Below are 12,870 nucleotides of genomic sequence, written 5' to 3'. Positions count from 1 at the left end.
TATATAAAATTTTAAATTCGCATATCTCCGTTACTGTAGATGATACTGAAGTGATTTTAAAAACAATGTAATCAGGTCGACGCTCTCTATTGGCACATCCGGAAAAATTGAATCCATCTGTAATATTATATGCTTAGTTACCATGGAAACTCTCATAACAATCATGTAAACAATCTATTCGGGCGTGATTGTAATCGTCGTCGTGGAGATTTGAAATAACCATTTTGATTGTATAAACAATGTAATAAAAACTAAGGAATCACGTTTTAAGATAACATTACATAAGATTTCAAACTCGCATATCTCCTTTACTATAGAAGGTAATGAAGTGATTTTACACTCAATGGAATCAGGTCAACGCTCTCTTTTGGCACATCCCGAAAATTGAATCATTGTGTAATATTCATGCTTAGTTACCATGGAATCTCTCATAACAATCATGTAAACAATCTATTTGTGCGTGATTGTAGCTGTCGTCGTGGAGAACTGAAATAACCATTTTGATTGTTGAAACAATGTAATACAAACTAAGCCCTCACGCTTTACGATAACATTATATAAAATTTCAAACTCGCATATCTCCGTTACTATAGAAAATACTGAAATGATTTTATACTCAATGGAATCAGGTCAACGCTCTCTTTTGGCACATCCCGAAAAATTGAATCCATGTGTAATATTCATGCTTAGTTACCATGGAAACTCTCATAACAATAAAGTAAACAATATTTTTTTGCGTGATTGTAGTCGTCGTCGTGGAGATCTGAAATAACCATTTTGATTGTTGAGAAAATGTAATAAAAACTAAGGAATCACGTTTTAATATAACATTATATAAAATTTCAAACTCGCATATCTCCGTTACTATAGAAGATACTGAAGTTATTTTACAATCAATGGAATAAAGTCAACGCTCTCTATATTCACATCCGAAAAAATTGAATTCGTGTGTAATATTCATGCTTAGTTACCATGGAAACTCTCATAACAATAATTTAAACAATCTATTGGTGCGTGATTGTAGTCGTCGTCATAGGGATTTGTAATAACCATTTTGATTGTTGAAAAAATGTAATACAAACTAAGGAATCACGTTTTACGATAACATTATATAAAATTTTAAACTCGCATATCTCCGTTACTATAGTAGATACCTAAGTGATTTTAAAATCAATGTAATCAGGACGACGCTCTCTATTGGCACATCGGGAAAAATTGAATCCATGTGTAATATCCATGGTTAGGTACCATGGAAACTCTCATAACAATCATGTAAACAATCTATTTGTGCGTGATTGTAGTCGGCGTCGTGGAGATTTGAAATAACCATTTTGATTGTTGAAACAATGTAATACAAACTAAAGGATCACGTTTTAAAATTACATTATATAAACTTCACACTCGCATATCTCCGTTACTATAGAAGATACTGAAGTGTACTTTACACTCAATGGAATCAGGTCGACGCTCTCTATTGGCACATTGGGAAAAATTGAATCCATGTTTAATATTCATTCTTTCTTACCATGTAAATTCTCATAACAATCACGTAAACAATCTATTTGTGCGTGATTGTAGTCGTCGTCGTGGAGATTTGAAATAACCATTTTGATTGTTGAAACAATGTAATACAAGCTAAGGCCTCACACTTTACGAAAACATTATATAAAATTTCAAACTCGCATATCTCCGTTACTATAAAAGATAATGAAGTGACTTTACAATCAATGGAATCAGTTCGACGCTCTCTATTGGCTCATCCGGAAAAATTGAGTCCATGTGTAATATTCATGCTTAGTTACCGTGGAAACTCTCATAACAATCGTTTAAAGAATCTATTTGTGCGTGATTGTAGCTGTCGTCGTGGAGAACTGAAATAACCATTTTGATTGTTGAAACAATGTAATACAAACTAAGGCCTCACGCTTTACGATAACATTATATAAAATTTCAAACTCGCATATCTCCGTTACTATAGAAGATACTGAAGTGAATTTACACTCAATGGAATCAGGTCAACGCTCTCTTTTATCACATCCCGAAAAATTGAATCCATGTGTAATATTCATGCTTAGTTACCATGGAAACTCTCATAACAAGAAAGTAAACAATATTTTTTTGCGTGATTGTAGTCGTCGTCGTGGAGATCTGAAATAACTATTTTGATTGTTGAAACAATGTTATACAAACTAAGGAATCACGTTTTAAGATAACATTATATAAAATTTCAAACTCGCATATCTCCGTTACTATAGAAGATACTGAAGTGATTTTACAATCAATGGAATCAGGTCGACGCTCTCTATTGGCTCTTCCGGAAAAATTGAATCCATGTGTAATATTCATGCTTAGTTACCATGGAAACTCTCATAACCATCATGTAAACAATCTATTTGGGCGTGATTGTAGTCGTTGTCGTGGAGATTTGAAATAACCATTTTGATTGTTGAAACAATGTAATACAAACTAAGGAATCACGTTTTAAGATAACATTAATTAAAATTTCAAACTCGCATATCTCCGTTACTTTAGAAGATACTGAGATGATTTTACACTCAATGGAATCAGGTCGACGCTCTTTTTTTCCCATCCAGAAAAATTGAATCCATGTGTAATATTCATGCTTAGTTACCATGGAAACTCTCATAACAATCATGTAAACAATCTATTTGTGCGTGATTGTAGTCGTCATCATAGAGATTTGAAATAACCATTTTGATTGTTGAAACAATGTAATACAAACTAAGGAATCACGTTTTACGATAACATTATATAAAATTTTAAACTCGCATATCTCCGTTACTGTAGATGATACTGAAGTGATTTTAAAAACAATGTAATCAGGTCGACGCTCTCTATTGGCACATCCCGAAAAATTGAATCCATGTGTAATATTCATGCTTAGGTACCATGGAAACTCTCATAACAATCATGTAAACAATCTATTTGGGCGTGATTGTAGTCGTCGTCGTGGAGATTTGAAATAAACATTTAGATTGTTGAAACAATGTAATACAACCTAAGGCCTCACGTTTTACGATAACATTATATAAAATTTCAAACTCGCACATCTCCGTTACTATAGAAGATACTGAAATGATTTTACACTCAATGGAATCAGGTCAACGCTCTCTATTGGCTCATCCGGAAAAATTGAATCCATGTGTAATATTCAAGCTTAGTTACCATGGAAACTCTCATAACAATAAAGTAAACAATATTTTTTTGCGTGATTGTAGTCGTCGTCTTGGAGATCTGAAATAATCATTTTTATTGTTGAAACAATGTAATACAAACTAAGGAATCACGTTTTAAGATAACATTATATAAAACTTCAAACTCGCATATCTCCGTTACCTTAGAAGATACTGAAATGATTTTACACTCAATGGAATCAGGTCGACGCTCTCTTTTCTCCCATCCAGAAAAATTGAATCCATGTGTAATATTCATGCTTAGTTACCGTGGAAACTCTCATAACAATCGTGTAAACAATCTATTTGTGCGTGATTGTAGCTGTCGTCGTGGAGAACTGAAATAACCATTTTGATTGTTGAAACAATGTAATACAAACTAAGGCCTCACGCTTTACGATAAAATTATATAAAATTTCAAACTCGCATATCTCCGTTACTGTAGAAGATACTGAATTGAATTTACACTCAATGGAATCAGGTCAACGCTCTCTTTTGGCACATCCCGAAAAATTGAATCCATGTGTAATATTCATGCTTAGTTACCATGGAAACTCTCATAACAATCAAGTAAACAATCTTTTTGGGCGTGATTTTAGTCGTCGTCGTGGAGATTTTAAATAAACCTTTAGATTGTTGAAACAATGTAATACAACCTAAGGCCTCACGTTTTACGATAACATTATATAAAATTTCAAACTCGCACATCTCCGTTACTATAGAAGATACTGAAATGATTTTACACTCAATGGAATCAGGTCAACGCTCTCTATTGGCTCATCCGGAAAAATTGAATCCATGTGTAATATTCATGCTTAGTTACCATGGAAACTCTCATAACAATCATGTAAACAATCTATTTGTGCGTGATTGTACTAGTCATCATAGAGATTTGAAATAACCATTTTGATTGTTACAACAATGTAATACAAACTAAGGTATCACGTTTTACGTTAACATTATATAAAATTTTAAACTCGCATATCTCCGTTACTGTAGATGATACTGAAGTGATTTTAAAAACAATGTAATCAGGTCGACGCTCTCTATTGGCACATCCGGAAAAATTGAATCCATCTGTAATATTATATGCTTAGTTACCATGGAAACTCTCATAACAATCATGTAAACAATCTATTTGGGCGTGATTGTAATCGTCGTCGTGGAGATTTGAAATAACCATTTTGATTGTATAAACAATGTAATACAAACTAAGGAATCACGTTTTAAGATAACATTATATAAAATTTCAAACTCGCATATCTCCGTTACTTTAGAAGATACTGAAATGATTTTACACTCAATGGAATCAGGTCGACGCTCTCTTTTCTCCCATCCAGAAAAATTGAATCCATGTGTAATATTCATGCTTAGTTACGGTGGAAACTCTCATAACAATCGTGTAAACAATCTATTTGTGCGTGATTGTAGCTGTCGTCGTGGAGAACTGAATTAACCATTTTGATTGTTGAAACAATGTAATACAAACTAAGGCCTCACGCTTTACGATAAAATTATATAAAATTTCAAACTCGCATATCTCCGTTACTATAGAAGATACTGAATTGAATTTACACTCAATGGAATCAGGTCAACGCTCTCTTTTGGCACATCCCGAAAAATTGAATCCATGTGTAATATTCATGCTTAGTTACCATGGAAACTCTCATAACAATCAAGTAAACAATCTTTTAGGGCGTGATTGTAGTAGTCATCATAGAGATTTGAAATAACCATTTTGATTGTTACAACAATGTAATACAAACTAAGGTATCACGTTTTACGTTAACATTATATAAAATTTTAAATTCGCATATCTCCGTTACTGTAGATGATACTGAAGTGATTTTAAAAACAATGTAATCAGGTCGACGCTCTCTATTGGCACATCCGGAAAAATTGAATCCATCTGTAATATTATATGCTTAGTTACCATGGAAACTCTCATAACAATCATGTAAACAATCTATTCGGGCGTGATTGTAATCGTCGTCGTGGAGATTTGAAATAACCATTTTGATTGTATAAACAATGTAATAAAAACTAAGGAATCACGTTTTAAGATAACATTACATAAGATTTCAAACTCGCATATCTCCTTTACTATAGAAGGTAATGAAGTGATTTGACACTCAATGGAATCAGGTCAACGCTCTCTTTTGGCACATCCCGAAAATTGAATCATTGTGTAATATTCATGCTTAGTTACCATGGAATCTCTCATAACAATCATGTAAACAATCTATTTGTGCGTGATTGTAGCTGTCGTCGTGGAGAACTGAAATAACCATTTTGATTGTTGAAACAATGTAATACAAACTAAGCCCTCACGCTTTACGATAACATTATATAAAATTTCAAACTCGCATATCTCCGTTACTATAGAAGATACTGAAGTGAATTTACACTCAATGGAATCAGGTCAACGCTCTCTTTTATCACATCCCGAAAAATTGAATCCATGTGTAATATTCATGCTTAGTTACCATGGAAACTCTCATAACAAGAAAGTAAACAATATTTTTTTGCGTGATTGTAGTCGTCGTCGTGGAGATCTGAAATAACTATTTTGATTGTTGAAACAATGTTATACAAACTAAGGAATCACGTTTTAAGATAACATTATATAAAATTTCAAACTCGCATATCTCCGTTACTATAGAAGATACTGAAGTGATTTTACAATCAATGGAATCAGGTCGACGCTCTCTATTGGCTCTTCCGGAAAAATTGAATCCATGTGTAATATTCATGCTTAGTTACCATGGAAACTCTCATAACCATCATGTAAACAATCTATTTGGGCGTGATTGTAGTCGTTGTCGTGGAGATTTGAAATAACCATTTTGATTGTTGAAACAATGTAATACAAACTAAGGAATCACGTTTTAAGATAACATTAATTAAAATTTCAAACTCGCATATCTCCGTTACTTTAGAAGATACTGAGATGATTTTACACTCAATGGAATCAGGTCGACGCTCTTTTTTTCCCATCCAGAAAAATTGAATCCATGTGTAATATTCATGCTTAGTTACCATGGAAACTCTCATAACAATCATGTAAACAATCTATTTGTGCGTGATTGTAGTCGTCATCATAGAGATTTGAAATAACCATTTTGATTGTTGAAACAATGTAATACAAACTAAGGAATCACGTTTTACGATAACATTATATAAAATTTTAAACTCGCATATCTCCGTTACTGTAGATGATACTGAAGTGATTTTAAAAACAATGTAATCAGGTCGACGCTCTCTATTGGCACATCCCGAAAAATTGAATCCATGTGTAATATTCATGCTTAGGTACCATGGAAACTCTCATAACAATCATGTAAACAATCTATTTGGGCGTGATTGTAGTCGTCGTCGTGGAGATTTGAAATAAACATTTAGATTGTTGAAACAATGTAATACAACCTAAGGCCTCACGTTTTACGATAACATTATATAAAATTTCAAACTCGCACATCTCCGTTACTATAGAAGATACTGAAATGATTTTACACTCAATGGAATCAGGTCAACGCTCTCTATTGGCTCATCCGGAAAAATTGAATCCATGTGTAATATTCAAGCTTAGTTACCATGGAAACTCTCATAACAATAAAGTAAACAATATTTTTTTGCGTGATTGTAGTCGTCGTCTTGGAGATCTGAAATAATCATTTTTATTGTTGAAACAATGTAATACAAACTAAGGAATCACGTTTTAAGATAACATTATATAAAACTTCAAACTCGCATATCTCCGTTACTTTAGAAGATACTGAAATGATTTTACACTCAATGGAATCAGGTCGACGCTCTCTTTTCTCCCATCCAGAAAAATTGAATCCATGTGTAATATTCATGCTTAGTTACCGTGGAAACTCTCATAACAATCGTGTAAACAATCTATTTGTGCGTGATTGTAGCTGTCGTCGTGGAGAACTGAAATAACCATTTTGATTGTTGAAACAATGTAATACAAACTAAGGCCTCACGCTTTACGATAAAATTATATAAAATTTCAAACTCGCATATCTCCGTTACTGTAGAAGATACTGAATTGAATTTACACTCAATGGAATCAGGTCAACGCTCTCTTTTGGCACATCCCGAAAAATTGAATCCATGTGTAATATTCATGCTTAGTTACCATGGAAACTCTCATAACAATCAAGTAAACAATCTTTTTGGGCGTGATTTTAGTCGTCGTCGTGGAGATTTTAAATAAACCTTTAGATTGTTGAAACAATGTAATACAACCTAAGGCCTCACGTTTTACGATAACATTATATAAAATTTCAAACTCGCACATCTCCGTTACTATAGAAGATACTGAAATGATTTTACACTCAATGGAATCAGGTCAACGCTCTCTATTGGCTCATCCGGAAAAATTGAATCCATGTGTAATATTCATGCTTAGTTACCATGGAAACTCTCATAACAATCATGTAAACAATCTATTTGTGCGTGATTGTACTAGTCATCATAGAGATTTGAAATAACAATTTTGATTGTTACAACAATGTAATACAAACTAAGGTATCACGTTTTACGTTAACATTATATAAAATTTTAAACTCGCATATCTCCGTTACTGTAGATGATACTGAAGTGATTTTAAAAACAATGTAATCAGGTCGACGCTCTCTATTGGCACATCCGGAAAAATTGAATCCATCTGTAATATTATATGCTTAGTTACCATGGAAACTCTCATAACAATCATGTAAACAATCTATTTGGGCGTGATTGTAATCGTCGTCGTGGAGATTTGAAATAACCATTTTGATTGTATAAACAATGTAATACAAACTAAGGAATCACGTTTTAAGATAACATTATATAAAATTTCAAACTCGCATATCTCCGTTACTTTAGAAGATACTGAAATGATTTTACACTCAATGGAATCAGGTCGACGCTCTCTTTTCTCCCATCCAGAAAAATTGAATCCATGTGTAATATTCATGCTTAGTTACGGTGGAAACTCTCATAACAATTGTGTAAACAATCTATTTGTGCGTGATTGTAGCTGTCGTCGTGGAGAACTGAATTAACCATTTTGATTGTTGAAACAATGTAATACAAACTAAGGCCTCACGCTTTACGATAAAATTATATAAAATTTCAAACTCGCATGTCTCCGTTACTATAGAAGATACTGAATTGAATTTACACTCAATGGAATCAGGTCAACGCTCTCTTTTGGCACATCCCGAAAAATTGAATCCATGTGTAATATTCATGCTTAGTTACCATGGAAACTCTCATAACAATCAAGTAAACAATCTTTTTGGGCGTGATTGTAGTCGTCGTCGTGGAGATTTTAAATAAACCTTTAGATTGTTGAAACAATGTAATACAACCTAAGGCCTCACGTTTTACGATAACATTATATAAAATTTCAAACTCGCACATCTCCGTTACTATAGAAGATACTGAAATGATTTTACACTCAATGGAATCATGTCAACGCTCTCCATTGTCTCATCCGGAAAAATTGAATCCATGTGTAATATTCATGCTTAGTTACCATGGAAACTCTCATAACAATCATGTGAACAATCTATTTGTGCGTGATTGTAGTAGTCATCATAGAGATTTGAAATAACCATTTTGATTGTTACAACAATGTAATACAAACTAAGGTATCACGTTTTACGTTAACATTATATAAAATTTTAAATTCGCATATCTCCGTTACTGTAGATGATACTGAAGTGATTTTAAAAACAATGTAATCAGGTCGACGCTCTCTATTGGCACATCCGGAAAAATTGAATCCATCTGTAATATTATATGCTTAGTTACCATGGAAACTCTCATAACAATCATGTAAACAATCTATTCGGGCGTGATTGTAATCGTCGTCGTGGAGATTTGAAATAACCATTTTGATTGTATAAACAATGTAATAAAAACTAAGGAATCACGTTTTAAGATAACATTACATAAGATTTCAAACTCGCATATCTCCTTTACTATAGAAGGTAATGAAGTGATTTGACACTCAATGGAATCAGGTCAACGCTCTCTTTTGGCACATCCCGAAAATTGAATCATTGTGTAATATTCATGCTTAGTTACCATGGAATCTCTCATAACAATCATGTAAACAATCTATTTGTGCGTGATTGTAGCTGTCGTCGTGGAGAACTGAAATAACCATTTTGATTGTTGAAACAATGTAATACAAACTAAGCCCTCACGCTTTACGATAACATTATATAAAATTTCAAACTCGCATATCTCCGTTACTATAGAAAATACTGAAATGATTTTATACTCAATGGAATCAGGTCAACGCTCTCTTTTGGCACATCCCGAAAAATTGAATCCATGTGTAATATTCATGCTTAGTTACCATGGAAACTCTCATAACAATAAAGTAAACAATATTTTTTTGCGTGATTGTAGTCGTCGTCGTGGAGATCTGAAATAACCATTTTGATTGTTGAGAAAATGTAATAAAAACTAAGGAATCACGTTTTAATATAACATTATATAAAATTTCAAACTCGCATATCTCCGTTACTATAGAAGATACTGAAGTTATTTTACAATCAATGGAATAAAGTCAACGCTCTCTATATTCACATCCGAAAAAATTGAATTCGTGTGTAATATTCATGCTTAGTTACCATGGAAACTCTCATAACAATAATTTAAACAATCTATTGGTGCGTGATTGTAGTCGTCTTCATAGGGATTTGTAATAACCATTTTGATTGTTGAAAAAATGTAATACAAACTAAGGAATCACGTTTTACGATAACATTATATAAAATTTTAAACTCGCATATCTCCGTTACTATAGAAGATACCTAAGTGATTTTAAAATCAATGTAATCAGGACGACGCTCTCTATTGGCACATCGGGAAAAATTGAATCCATGTGTAATATCCATGGTTAGGTACCATGGAAACTCTCATAACAATCATGTAAACAATCTATTTGTGCGTGATTGTAGTCGGCGTCGTGGAGATTTGAAATAACCATTTTGATTGTTGAAACAATGTAATACAAACTAAAGGATCACGTTTTAAAATTACATTATATAAACTTCACACTCGCATATCTCCGTTACTATAGAAGATACTGAAGTGTACTTTACACTCAATGGAATCAGGTCGACGCTCTCTATTGGCACATTGGGAAAAATTGAATCCATGTTTAATATTCATTCTTTCTTACCATGTAAATTCTCATAACAATCACGTAAACAATCTATTTGTGCGTGATTGTAGTCGTCGTCGTGGAGATTTGAAATAACCATTTTGATTGTTGAAACAATGTAATACAAGCTAAGGCCTCACACTTTACGAAAACATTATATAAAATTTCAAACTCGCATATCTCCGTTACTATAAAAGATAATGAAGTGACTTTACAATCAATGGAATCAGTTCGACGCACTCTATTGGCTCATCCGGAAAAATTGAATCCATGTGTAATATTCATGCTTAGTTACCGTGGAAACTCTCATAACAATCGTTTAAAGAATCTATTTGTGCGTGATTGTAGCTGTCGTCGTGGAGAACTGAAATAACCATTTTGATTGTTGAAACAATGTAATACAAACTAAGGCCTCACGCTTTACGATAACATTATATAAAATTTCAAACTCGCATATCTCCGTTACTATAGAAGATACTGAATTGAATTTACACTCAATGGAATCAGGTCAACGCTCTCTTTTGGCACATCGCGAAAAATTGAATCCATGTGTAATATTCATGCTTAGTTACCATGGAATCTCTCATAACAATCAAGTAAACAATCTTTTTGGGCGTGATTGTAGTCGTCGTCGTGGAGATTTTAAATAAACCTTTAGATTGTTGAAACAATGTAATACAACCTAAGGCCTCACGTTTTACGATAACATTATATAAAATTTCAAACTCGCACATCTCCGTTACTATAGAAGATACTGAAATGATTTTACACTCAATGGAATCATGTCAACGCTCTCCATTGTCTCATCCGGAAAAATTGAATCCATGTGTAATATTCATGCTTAGTTACCATGGAAACTCTCATAACAATCATGTGAACAATCTATTTGTGCGTGATTGTAGTAGTCATCATAGAGATTTGAAATAACCATTTTGATTGTTACAACAATGTAATACAAACTAAGGTATCACGTTTTACGTTAACATTATATAAAATTTTAAATTCGCATATCTCCGTTACTGTAGATGATACTGAAGTGATTTTAAAAACAATGTAATCAGGTCGACGCTCTCTATTGGCACATCCGGAAAAATTGAATCCATCTGTAATATTATATGCTTAGTTACCATGGAAACTCTCATAACAATCATGTAAACAATCTATTCGGGCGTGATTGTAATCGTCGTCGTGGAGATTTGAAATAACCATTTTGATTGTATAAACAATGTAATAAAAACTAAGGAATCACGTTTTAAGATAACATTACATAAGATTTCAAACTCGCATATCTCCTTTACTATAGAAGGTAATGAAGTGATTTGACACTCAATGGAATCAGGTCAACGCTCTCTTTTGGCACATCCCGAAAATTGAATCATTGTGTAATATTCATGCTTAGTTACCATGGAATCTCTCATAACAATCATGTAAACAATCTATTTGTGCGTGATTGTAGCTGTCGTCGTGGAGAACTGAAATAACCATTTTGATTGTTGAAACAATGTAATACAAACTAAGCCCTCACGCTTTACGATAACATTATATAAAATTTCAAACTCGCATATCTCCGTTACTATAGAAAATACTGAAATGATTTTAAAAACAATGTAATCAGGTCGACGCTCTCTATTGGCACATCCGGAAAAATTGAATCCATCTGTAATATTATATGCTTAGTTACCATGGAAACTCTCATAACAATCATGTAAACAATCTATTCGGGCGTGATTGTAATCGTCGTCGTGGAGATTTGAAATAACCATTTTGATTGTTGAGAAAATGTAATAAAAACTAAGGAATCACGTTTTAATATAACATTATATAAAATTTCAAACTCGCATATCTCCGTTACTATAGAAGATACTGAAGTTATTTTACAATCAATGGAATAAAGTCAACGCTCTCTATATTCACATCCGAAAAAATTGAATCCATGTGTAATATTCATGCTTAGTTACCATGGAAACTCTCATAACAATCATGTAAACAATCTATTTGGGCGTGATTGTAGTCGTTGTCGTGGAGATTTGAAATAACCATTTTGATTGTTGAAACAATGTAATACAAACTAAGGAATCACGTTTTAAGATAACATTAATTAAAATTTCAAACTCGCATATCTCCGTTACTTTAGAAGATACTGAGATGATTTTACACTCAATGGAATCAGGTCGACGCTCTTTTTTTCCCATCCAGAAAAATTGAATCCATGTGTAATATTCATGCTTAGTTACCATGGAAACTCTCATAACAATCATGTAAACAATCTATTTGTGCGTGATTGTAGTCGTCATCTTAGAGATTTGAAATAACCATTTTGATTGTTGAAACAATGTAATACAAACTAAGGAATCACGTTTTACGATAACATTATATAAAATTTTAAACTCGCATATCTCCGTTACTGTAGATGATACTGAAGTGATTTTAAAAACAATGTAATCAGGTCGACGCTCTCTATTGGCACATCCCGAAAAATTGAATCCATGTGTAATATTC

The sequence above is a fragment of the Lepisma saccharinum genome, chromosome 7 (assembly GCF_977018435.1).
Source record: "Lepisma saccharinum chromosome 7, izLepSacc3.1, whole genome shotgun sequence".
Taxonomy (NCBI): Eukaryota; Metazoa; Arthropoda; class Insecta; order Zygentoma; family Lepismatidae; genus Lepisma; species Lepisma saccharinum.
This window is presented reverse-complemented; position numbering follows the sequence as displayed.